The following is a 12,551-nucleotide window of genomic DNA, read 5'->3' on the forward strand; positions in this document are numbered from 1 at the left end:
CTTTGCCCACAGACAGAACAAACACATTGAAAGTTTGTGCTTTTTAGGTCGTAATGAATTGAGTGACACCGTCAGATCTCAATATGATGATTGGTTCGAGTTGCCCAGCATCAATGGGCACTAGGACCCGCTGGGAACAGAAACCTTCAGGGCCCGCCCAGGGCCTTCAGGGTCCTGTTGCATCAACAAGACGCCAGCGCATGCGCTCTGTTTCCCCAAGATGGCGGCTGTGAACCAGGGCCTGGTCCCGGGAGAGAGAGCTGACCGGCGGTGATGTGACCTGAGGATCACCACACCTCAGGCAAGGGGCCAGGTTGGGAAGGTGGTGCCTTCAGGAATAACTGGGAAGGTGATGTTTGGTCAGTTGCTGCAGTCTGTGTAGTGAAGGTGCTGTCACAGTGGTGTGAGGTAAGGAAGTACAGGATTATCACCCAGCAATGATTAATTAAGGGGAATGTAAATCCAGCTCAGGCTGCTTTCAGATTGGAAAGGGAGCTCAGGTGTGTCCTTAGAGCTGGTGAATGTTGGGGCTTTGGCACTTTCTCTATAGACTGAGGGCTGAGCGGTAACAGGCCTGGGTTACCGGCCGCCATCTTTACAATGGACAAGGTGCCGCAGGGCGCATGCGCTGCGAGCTGGATGCCAACTCTCCCGGATTCACTGACTGAAGTCTCCAGAATTTTATTTTTTTGATTTTTTTTTTCATAAATTTAGAGTATCCAATTCATTTTTTCCAATTAAGGGGCAATTTTGTCTGGCCAATTCACCTACCCTGCAAATCTTTGGGTTGTGGGGGTAAAACCCATGCAAACATGGGGAGAATGTGCAAACTCCACAAGGACAGTGACCCAGAGCAGGGATCGAACCGAGGGTCCTCAGCGCCGTGAGCCATCAGGGATAGCCCACTGTGCTGCCCCCAAATTTTATTTTGACAATTTGTGGAAGTCACTGGCTGGGTCAACATTTATTGCCCATCCCTAATTTCCCTTGAACTGAGTGGCTTGCTCGGCCATCTCGGAGGGCATTTAAAGAATCAATCACATTGCTGTGGTTTGGAATCGTGTCGGCCAGACCAGGTAAGGATAGATTATTTCCTTCACTGAAGGACATGAGTGAACAGATGGGTCTTTACAACAATTGACAATGGTTTCATGGTCATCAGTAGACTTGCAATGAATTCAAATTTTACCTTCTGTCTCGGTGAGATTCATACTTAGGAAATCATTAGGACAGTGGAAAATATTTTTGGATCTTTGGAAAATGATTAGGATAGTAAAAAATATTTTTTTGAACATTTCTCTTCAGCGGATATAAATTATTGAAAATGGGATAAAGGTTGATTGGCTGACAGTCAAACACTGTCCTGTGAGGTAATGAGTCCTTTTGCTTCCCAATTGGCCGAGGAAGGCAGTGTGTCACAAGGATGGATGTGTTGACAGATTAATGGCTGGAGGATGGGGGCAGGTCATGTGATCAAACCTCCAGGAATACATTTAATCAAAGTTGGCGAGGAGAGAATGTTGTGAATTTCTATCCTAAACTGACAGTGAGGTTTCTGTAAATTTACAGGATACTGGAAGTGGAGGTTTAACAGACGGGAAATGCAAACCAAACGTCACATTGCAATCTGACAGAGTCACTCGGTTCATCAGAAACTGAATATCAGCAGCATCTGGGTGTGGAAGGTAAAAGGTTTGTCTGTTCTGTCTGTGAGTGAAGATTTCAGGTCTCACTGTGATTAGAAAAGCCCCGAGATTCACAAACCTGGAGAACTGTGTTCAGTTCTGGACAACAAACCTGAGGAAGGATAGAATGGCCTCGGAGGGAGTGCAGCACAGATTTATCTGAACCCCCCGGGGTTAAATTACAAAACTAGATTGCACAAAAAAATCTGTAATTGTGGGACAGAGAAAAGCATTCGGTCCATGCCAGCTCTCTAATCGACATGGTAGCACCATTGCTTCACAGCGCCAGGGAACCCGGTTTCTTTCCCGGTTTGGGTCACTGAATGGGTGGAGTCTGCACGTTCTCCCCGTGTCTGCGTGGGTTTCCTCCGGGTGCTCCGGTTTCCTCCCACAAGTCCCGGAAGATGTGCTTGCTAGGTGAATTGGGCATTCTGAATTCTCCCTGTGTCTACCCAAAAGGTGCCGGAATGTGGCGACAAGGGGCTTTTCACAGGAACTTCATTGCAGTGTTAATGTAACAATAGAACATAGAACAGTACAGCACAGAACAGGCCTTTCAGCCCTCGATGTTGTGCCGAGCATTGTCCAAAACCAAGATCAAGCTATCCCACTCCCTGTCATTCTGGTGTGCTCCATGTGCCTATCCAATAACCGCTTGAAAGTTCCTAAAGTGTCCGACTCCACTATCACAGCAGGCAGTCCATTCCACCCCCGAACCACTCTGAGTAAAGAACCTACCTCGGAAATCCTCCTCTATCTCCAACCCTGAATCTTGTAGTTATACCCGTTGTAACAGCTACCTCCACCCGAGGAAATAGTCTCTGAACGTCCACTCTACCTGTCCCCCTGATCATCTTATAAACCTCCATTAAGTCACCTCTCAGCCTCCTCCACTCCAAAGAGAAAAGCCCTAGCTCCCTCAACCTTTCCTCATAAGACCTATTCTGCAAACCTTGCAGCATTCTGGTAAATCTCCTTTGCACCCCTTCCAATGCTTCCACATCCTTCCTATAATGAGGTGACCAGAACTGCACACAATACTCCAAATGTGGTCTCACACAATCATGTATAGTTGCAGCATAACCCCGCGGCTCTTAAACTCAAGCCCCCTTTAATAAACGTTAACACACTATAAGCCTTCTTTACTGCTCTATCCATTTGAGTGGCAACCTTCAGAGATCTGTGGACATGAACCCCAAGATCTCTCTGTTCCTCCACATTCCTCAGAACCCTGCCATTGACCCTGTAATCCGCATTAAAAAATTTTCTACCAAAATGAATCACCTCGCACTTATCAGGGTTAAACTCCATCTGCCATTTTTCGGCCCAGCTCTGCATCCTATTAATGTCTCTTTGCAGCCGACAACAGCCCTCCACCTCATCCACTACTCCACCAATCTTGGTGTCATCAGCAAATTTACTGACCCACCCTTCAGCCCCCTCCTCCAAGTCATTGATAAAAATCACACATAGCAGAGGACCCAGCACTGATCCCTGTGGTACACCGCTGGTAACTGGTCTCCAGTCTGAAAATTTTCCATCCACCACCACCCTCTGTCTTCTATGTGATAGCCAGTTACTTATCCAATTGGCCAAATTTCCCTCTATCCGACACCTCCTTACTTTCTTCATGAGCCGACCATGGGGAACCTTATCAACGCCTTACTAAAATCCATGTATACAACATCAACTGCTCTACCTTCATCTACACACTTCGTTACCTCCTCAAAGAATTCAATCAAATTTGTGAGGCAAGACCTACCCTTCATGAATCCGTGTTGACTATCCCGGATTAAGCTGCATCTTTCCAAATGGTTAAAAATCCTATCCTTCAGGACCTTTTCCATTATCTTACCGACCACCGAAGTAAGACTAACTGGCCTACAATTACCAGGGTCATTCCTATTCCCTTTCTTGAACAGAGGACCAACATTCAACACTCTCTGGCACTATCCCCGTGGACAGTGAGGACCCAAAGGTCAAAGCCAAAGGCTCTGCAATCTCATCCCTTGCCTCCCAAAGAATCCTTGGATATATCCCATCTGGACCAGGGGACTTGTCGACCGTCAGGTTTTTCAAAATTGCAAATACATTCTTCCTCAGAACATTTACCTCCTCCAGCCTACCTGCCTGTATCACACACTCATCCCCAAAAACATGGTCCCTCTCCTTTGTGAACACTGAAGAAAAGTATTAATTCAACGCCCCTCCTATCTCTTCTGGCTCCATGCACAAGTTCCCACTACTGTCCTTGAGAGGCCCTACCGTCACCCTGGTCATTCTTTTATTTCTCACATAAGAGTAAAATGCCTTGGGGTTTTCCTTGATCCAACCCGCCAAGGACTTCTCATGCCCCCTCCTAGCTCTCTTAAGCCCTTTTTTCAGCTCATTCCTTGCTACCTTATAACTCTCAAGCGACCCTACTAAACCTTGTTTTCTCATCCTGACATACTTCCTTTTTCCTCTTGACAAGACATTCAACCTCTTTTGTGAACCATGGTTCCCTCACACGGCCATTTTCACCCTGCCTGACAGGGACATGCCTATCAAGGACACGCAGTATTTGTTCCTTGAACAAGGTCCACTTTTCATTTGTGCCTTTCCCTGACAGTTTCTGTTCCCATCTTATGCTCCCTAATTCTTGCCTAATCGCATCATAATTACCTCTCCCCCAATTATAAACCTTGCCCTATCGTCTGGCCCTATCCCTCTCCATTGCAATAATGAAAGACACCGAATTGTGGTCACTATCTCCAAAGTGCTCTCCCACAAACAAATCTAACACTTGGCCCTGTTCATTACCCAGTATCAAATCCAATATGACTCCCCCTCTTGTCGGCCTATCCACACTGTACAAAAACTGCCCCATCCGAACTGTTCGACTTATAGAGGTTCCAATCAATATTTTGAAAGTTAAAGTCACCCATGACAACTACCCTGAGACCTCCACACCTATCCATAATCTGTTTTGCAATTTCTTCCTCCACATCTCTATTACTATTTGGGGGCCTATAGAAAACTCCCAACAATGTGACCGCTCCTTTCCTATTTCTAACTTCAACCCATATTACCTCAGTAGGCAGATCCCCTTCAAACTGCCTTTCTGCAGCCGTTAAACTATCCTTGATTAACAATGCTACTCCTCCACCTCTTTTATCACCTTCCCTACTCTTACTGAAACATCTATACCCCGGAACTTCCAACAACCATTCCTGTCCGTGTTCTAACCATGTCTCCGAAATGGCCACAACATCGTAGTCCCAAGTACCAACCTATGCTCCAAGTTCACCTACCTTATTCCGGATGCTCCTTGCATTGAAGCAGACACACCTCAACCCATCTTTCTGTCTGCTGGTACACTCCTGCGACCTTGATACCCTCCTCAGTACCTCACTACTCTCAACACTGGCTTCTGGACTACAGCTCGTTTTCCCAGCCCCCTGACAAATTAGTTTAAACCCCCCCGAAGAGCCGTAGCAAATTTCCCTCCCAGGATATTGGTGCCCCTCTGGTTCAGGTGCAAACCGTCCTGTCTGTACAGGTCCCACCTTCCCCAGAATGTTTTCCAATTATCCACGTACCTAAAACCCTCCCTCCTACACCATCCCTGCAGCCACGTGTTTATCTGCACTCTCTCCCTGTTCCTCACCTCACGAGCACGTGGCACCGGCAACAAACCAGAGATGACAACATGGTTTGTCCTGGCTCTCAGCTTCCTCCCTAGCCCCCTTAGTTCCTGGTTTAAATCCCCGTCCCTTCTCTTACCTATGTCGTTGGTACTGATGTGTACCACGACTTGTGACTGCTCCCCCTCCCCTTTAAGGATTCTGAAAACACGGTCCGAGGCGTCATGGACCCTGGCACCCGGGAGGCAACATACCATCCGTGAGTCTCTTTCGCTGCCACAGAACCGTCTATCTGTCCCTCTAACTATCAAGTCCCCAATAACTATTGCTCTCCTGCTCTCCCTCCTTCCCTTCTGAGCCACAGGGACGGACTCAGTGCTGGAGATCCGTTCACCGTGGCTTACCCCTGGTAGCTCGTCCCCCTCAACAGTATCCAAAACGGTATACTTGTTACTGAGGGGAACGACCACAGAGGATTCCTGCACTGACTGCTTCCTCCCAGCCCCTCTCACCGTCACCGTCTTGATTCTTCGGAGTAACTACATTCCTGAAGCTACTTTCTATGACCACCTCTGCCTCCCGAATGATCCGAAGTTCATCCAGCTCCAGATCCTTAACGCGGTTTCTGAGGAGCTGGAGATGGGTGCGCTTCCCACAGGTGAAATCAGCAGGGACACTGACGGCGTCCCTCACCTCAAACATTCATACTTGTGAGACTAATAAAGATTACTGTTATTATCTGGAACAATCCAGTCAGTCTCATTCTCCTGCTGTATCCCTGTATCCTAACAGCTTTATTTCTCTCAGGTTTCTATCCAATTTTTTAAAAAATCATTCATTGGTGTCTATTTCTAAACTCGGTCATAAGCAGCAAGGTTCAGGTAATTGCCACTGGCTGTGTAAAAACATTCTTCCTCATACCTCCTGGACCATTTACATGCATAGATACGGAGCAACGTAGAAAATAGGAGCAGGAGGAGACCATTTGGCCCTTCGAACCTGCTCCACCATCCATTACGATCAGAGCTGATTAGGCTCAATAGCCTAATCCCGCTTTCCCCCCATATCCTTTGATCCCCTTCACCCTCAGTGCTGTATCTAACTGCTTCTTGAAAACATGAAATGTTTTGGTCTCAATTCTTCCTGTGGTGATGAATTCCACAGGCTCACCACTCTCTGGGTGAAGACATTTCTCCTCACCTCGGTCCTAAATGGTCTGTCATAGAACATAGAACATACAGTGCAGAAGGAGGCCATTCGGCCCATCGAGTCTGCACCGATCCACTTAAGTCCTCACTTCCACCCTATCCCCATAACCCAATAACCCCTCCTAACCTTTTTGGTCACTAAGGCAATTTATCATGGCAAATGCACCTAACCTGCACATCTTTGGACTGTGGGAGGAAGGCGGAGCATCCGGAGGAAACCCACGCAGACATGGGGAGAACGCACAGACAGTAACTCAGCAGGGAATCGAACCTGGGACCCTGGTGCTGTGAAGCCACAGTGCTAGCCACTTGTGCTGCCCGTGCTATTCCGTATCCTCAGACTGTGACCCCGGGTTCTGGACACACCCACCATCGGGAACATCCTTCCCGAATCTAATCTGTCTCGCCCTGTTAGAATGTTATAGGTTTTTTTAAAATATAAATTTAGAGTGCCCAATTCTTTTTTTTCCCAATTAAGGGGTAATTTTAGCATGGCCAGTCTACCTACCCTGCACATCTTTGGGTTGTGGGGGTGGGACCCACACAGACACAGGGAGAATGCGCAAACTCTACACGGACAGCGACCCGGGGCCGGGATCGAACCTAGGTCCTTGGCGACGTGAGGCAACAGTGCTAACCACTGCACCATCGTGCAGCCCACAGTCTATAGGTTTCTAGGAGATTCCTCCTCATTCTTCTGAACTCCAGCGAATACAATCCTGACTGATTCAATCTCTCATACGTCAGTCCCACCATCCCAGGAATCAGTCTGGCAAAACTTTGCTGCTCTTTCTCTTTAGCGAGATCATCTTTCCTCAGATAAGGAGACTAATACTGCACACAGTATTCCAGGTGTGGCCTCACCAAGGCCCTGTATAATTGCAGCAAGACATCCCTGCTCCTCTACTCGAATCCTCTTGCTATGAAGGCCAAAAAAACACTTGCCTCCTTTACCGCATGCTGTATTTGCATGCTTCCATACAAACTAGGAGCAGGCCACTCGGCCCCTCGAGCCTGCTCCTTACATACAAACCAGGAGCCAGCCTCTTGAGCCTGCTCCTTACACACAAACTAGGCGTCGGCCCCTCGAGCCTGCTCCTTACACACAAACTAGGAGTCGGCCCCTCGAGCCTGCTCCTTACACACAAACTAGGAGTCGGCCCCTCGAGCCTGCTCCATCATACAATAATTTTAACCTCAATTCCATATTCCTGCCGACCCCGATAACCTTTCACCCCCTTGCTTATCGAGAATCTATCCATCTCTGACTTAAAAATATTCAAGGACTCGACTTCCACTGCGATTTAAGGACGCAAGATCTAAGTCATAGAATCCCCACAGTGCAGAAGGAGCCCAAGTCAGCACCAACCCCCCGAAACCCCCCCCCCCCATCCCACCCTGCCCCATCCTCACATCCCACCCAACGTGCACATCCTTGGAGATGAAGAGGCAATTTAGCACCTAACCTGTAAATCTTTGGACTGTGGGAGGAAACCGGAGCACCCGGAAGAAACCCACACAGACACAGGGAGAACGTGCAAACTGCACAGTCATCCAGGGTCAGGCGTGAACCTGGGTCCCTGGTGCTGTGATGCAGCAGCGCTAACCACTGTGCCACCCCCTCTTTTACAACCCTCGAGCGAAAAAAAAATCCTTATCCCCATCTGAAATGGGTGACCCCTCACTTTCCAACAGTGACCCCCTTGTTCCAGATTCTCCCACAAGAGGAAACATCCTCTCCACATCCACCCTGTCAAGACCCCTCAGCATCTTATATCGTTCAATCCAGGTTTTACTCAAAACTTATAATCTGTGTCCCTAGTGCTTGTACGACCAGTGAATGGAAACAGAGTGTCTTTGTCCACCCGATGGAAACCTGGCGTAATCTTGTGTCCCTGAATCAAATCTCCCCTCAACCTCCTTTGCTGGAACCATTCTGGTAAATCTCCTCTGCGCCTTCTCCAAGAACCTTCAGATCCTTCCTGAAGAGTGGTGACCAGAGCTTTATAAAGATTCATAGAATAGAATTAGAACCATAGAATTCCTACAGTGCAGAAGGGGGCCATTCGGCCCATCAAGTGTGCACTGATTCACTGAAAGGGCACACTGCCTAGGCCCACACCCCTACCCTGTCCCTGTAACCCCATAGCCCCACCAAACCTGCACTTCCCTGGACACTAAGGGGCAATTTATCAAGGCCAATCCATCTAACTTGCCCAAACAGCCTCCCCAAACAGGCGCCGGAATGTGGCGACTAGGGGCTTTGGGGCTGGTATAGTGGGCTAAGACAGCTGGCTTGCAATGCAGAACAAGACCAGCAGCGCGGGTTCAAGTCCCGTATCGGCCTCCCCGAACAGGCGCCGGAATGTGGCGACTAGGGGCTTTTCACAGTAACTTAATTGAAGCCTACTTGTGACAATAAGTGATTATTATTATCATTATTTTTTGGTCTGTTGGAGGAATCCTCAGCACAGGGTGGAGACCCACGCAGACACTGGGAGAAAGTGCAAACTCCACACAGACAATCATCAAGGCCAGAATTGAACCCGAGTCCTTGGCGCTGTGAGGCAGCAGTGCTAATTACTGTGCCACCGGAAGCATAGTTTCTGTGTCAGTTATGAAGCTGAAGGTCGAATTTGCTTTGCCAACTACTCTCTTAATATGTCTTGTAGATATACAAAATCCCTCTTCACCTCTTCCTCTCTCCTCCCAAAGAGGCCAGTTGGGTTTTTACAACAATCCAGCAGTTTTCATGGTCCCTTTTCCCAGTGCCGGCCCCACAAATGACCAGATTCATTCAGCTCAATTTTACAACCTGCCTTTGTATTTCTGTGGGTTCTCTCTCACTTTCAATCAGTTTCACAGGGTGTTCGAAGGTGAGACTTCAAGATCCGTAAACACAAACCAAGCTTCACATCAGGGTCTGACAGAGTCCTCAATTTATCATTGCTGAATATCATGAGATTTTGAACATGGAAGGAAAAAGCACCGTTCACAGTGGGGAGAAACCATACTCGTGTTGTGTGTGTGGACGAGGATTCAGTCGATCATCAGGCCTCACAAGACACAAATGCAGTCACACTGAGGAGAAACCGTGGAAATGTGCGGACTGTGGGAAAGGATTCACTTCCCCATCCAAGCTGGAAACTCATCGACGCAGTCACACTGGGGAGAGACCATTCACCTGCTCCAAGTGTGGGAAGGGATTCACTCAGCCATCCGCTCTGTCCACACACCAGCGACTTCACTCCAGGGAGAGACCATTCACCTGCTCCACATGTGGGAAAGGTTTTACTATTTCAGCCCACTTGCTGAGTCACCAGCTAGTTCACACTGATGAGAAACCGTTTCAATGTCCAGACTGCGGGAGGTGCTATAAAAGATCTGGGGATCTGATGTGCCATCAACGTGTTCACACTGACGAGAGACCATTCAGGTGCTCTCAGTGTGGGACTGGGTTCAGACGATCATCTAACCTCACTGTACATCAGCGAACACACACAGTGGAGAGGCCATTCGTCTGCACCAAGTGTGGGAAGAGATTCACTCAGTCATCCGACCTGCAGAAGCATCAGCGAATTCACTGGGGAGAGACCGTTTCAATGTCCAGACTGCGAGAAGTGCTTTAAACGTTTTGGGGAACTGTTACAACATCAACGTGTTCACACTGACGAGAGACAGTTTAGGTGCTCTCATTGTGGGACTGGGTTCAGACAATCATCTCACCTCACTGCACATCAGCGAATTCACACTGGGGAGAGACCATTCACCTGCTCCTGGTGTGGGAAGGGATTCACTCAGTCATCCGCCTTGCAGAAGCACCAGCGAGTTCACACTGGGGAGAGACCGTTCACCTGTTCCAAGTGTAGGAAGGGATTCGCCACTTCATCCCTCCTGCTGAAACACCAACGAGGCCACAAATAACGATAGTGATTGGATTTTGATGTTCCTCACATTCAGGACTGAACCATGTTCATTTGGGTCTCTTTCTGCTGATAACAAAATCCAGCCCATTTACAGGGGCTAATATTCTGGCTAAAAGTCAAATAAATTAGATTTGTGTGACACACACAGAGTGCTGAAACTTTTTAATTACTCTGACACAAGTTAGTTCCTTTTGAAGTAATCTCGCTCTCCCGTCTCTTCCATCCTCACCTCCAACAAGAAGTGTGAGGAGCTTCTTTGTGATTGAGATTGAGTAAATCCGATCAGCCGCCTCTGCTGCTTCCCTCCCTTCCACGAGCCCACCAGACCAAACTGTCTCTAAATTTCATCCTTTCCCGAGCCCTGAACCCACATCTTTCTCTAGTTTCTCTCCCATCTCCCCTCATGCCCTCTCAGAGCTCATCTTGTCCATGAGAACCAGCTCCTGCTCCATCAACCCTATTCCCACTGAGCTACTGATCAGCCAACTACCCTGTGTCCATGGATATTGTCAACATTTCTCTCTCTTCAGGTACTGTCCCTCTGTCCTTCAAATCTGCCATCATCACCCCCTCCTCAATAAAACAAACCCTTGACCCTGCCATCCTTACAAATTACTGCCCCATCTTCAACCTCCCTCTCCTCCCAAACTCTTTGAACATGTTGTCCCTCCCAAATCCTTGCCCATCTTTTCCAGAACTCCATGTTTGAATCCCTTCAATCAGGTCTCTGCCCTGTCACAGTGAAATACAAGAGACAAACAGAATCTTACCCGGAGAGAAAGACAGACAATCCGGGAGCTCCGATCCAACAGGGATATGTTCATAAGACCAGAAGCAAGGGTAGCAGCACAGTCATTATCGAGAGACAACAATACCTGCTGTAGACAGACAGACAACTAAACAACACGAATCACAACACCAAGCTACCGAGACCCATATACCCGAGACAGGAAGGAGAATTGGAGACGGACTGGAAGAACTCAAAGACTCCAGACATATTAACCAAAGAAAACAGGTAGAACCAAGGAAGTTCTACCTGCTTCCTAAAATACCCAAACACATGGGACAGTACCAGGGAAATACCACGAGACAGACCCACCGGGCCAAGACTGTGGGAGAGAAAATCCAACAGAATCATAGAATTTACAGTGCAGAAAGAGGCCATTTGGCCCATTTAGCCTGTACCGGCCCTCAGAAAGAGTACCCTACTTAAGCCCATCCCAGTAACTCACCTAACCTTTATTTGGACACTAAGGGGCCAATCGACCTTAACTCTTTGGATGGTGGGAGAAAATTGGAGCACCCGGAGGGAACGCACACAGACACGGGGAAAATGTGCAAACTTTACCCAGTCACTCAAGGCTGAAATTGCTGAAACATCAACACACTGCTCCTGGTGGTTGATGGTATAGTGGTTCAATAAATATAATCAGTGGATTAAAAAGGTGTGTAATATATAGTAAAACAGAAAATGCGAGATTAACTCAACAGGTCTGGTAGTATCATCGAATCCTTAAAGTGCAGAAGGAGGCCATTCGGTCCATTGCGTTTGCACCAACCCTACAAAAGAGCGTCCCACCCAGGTGCACTTCCCCCACCCTCTCCCCATAACCCCACTTCACCTTTGGACACTAAGGAACAATTTAGCATAGCCAATCCACCAAGCCTACACATTCTTGTGGGAGAAAACTGGAGCACCCAGAGAGAACCACACAGACACGGGAAGAATGTGCAAACAGTCATCCAAGGCCGGAATTGAACCCTGGTCACTGGAGCTGTGAGGCAGCAGTGCTAATCGTTGTGCCACATCTGTGATGAGAGAAACAGAGTTAATGTTTGTTGTTGCTTGTAACAGTTCTGTAGAAGGATCAATGGATTCGAAAAAAGTCCATTGAAGTCGAAATAAGACATTTTTGTCCATTGAAGCGTTTTGACACAGGAACAAGTTTCACTCTGTGTGAAGCTCCAGTTTCATTCACACAGCCCGCAGTCTGATTGGCTGAAGGACCAGAATCCATCCCGTCCTCCCAGTCTTCCTGTTGGTCATCCCTTCTCAGACAGGAAATGAGGTCGTGGAACCCGTGCGCACGTGGCTAATGGGAAGAA

The 12,551-nt window shown here is 48.0% G+C and overlaps 1 long non-coding RNA gene across 2 annotated transcripts; it reads left to right on the forward strand.

Moving 5' to 3' along the window:
* The first annotated feature begins 218 nt into the window (after nt 1-218).
* Nucleotides 219-10,586, forward strand: LOC140422647 (uncharacterized). 2 transcript variants are annotated; one of them, XR_011947534.1, is made up of 3 exons: nt 219-408; nt 1,570-1,685; nt 9,377-10,586. It is a non-coding gene; the product is annotated as an uncharacterized lncRNA (long non-coding RNA). The 2 variants fall into 2 exon arrangements; XR_011947535.1 differs by having other exon boundaries at nt 219-301.
* The last annotated feature ends 1,965 nt before the right edge of the window (nt 10,587-12,551 follow it).

This window comes from Scyliorhinus torazame, chromosome 5, assembly GCF_047496885.1.
Source record: "Scyliorhinus torazame isolate Kashiwa2021f chromosome 5, sScyTor2.1, whole genome shotgun sequence".
In the NCBI taxonomy this organism is placed as follows: Eukaryota; Metazoa; Chordata; class Chondrichthyes; order Carcharhiniformes; family Scyliorhinidae; genus Scyliorhinus; species Scyliorhinus torazame.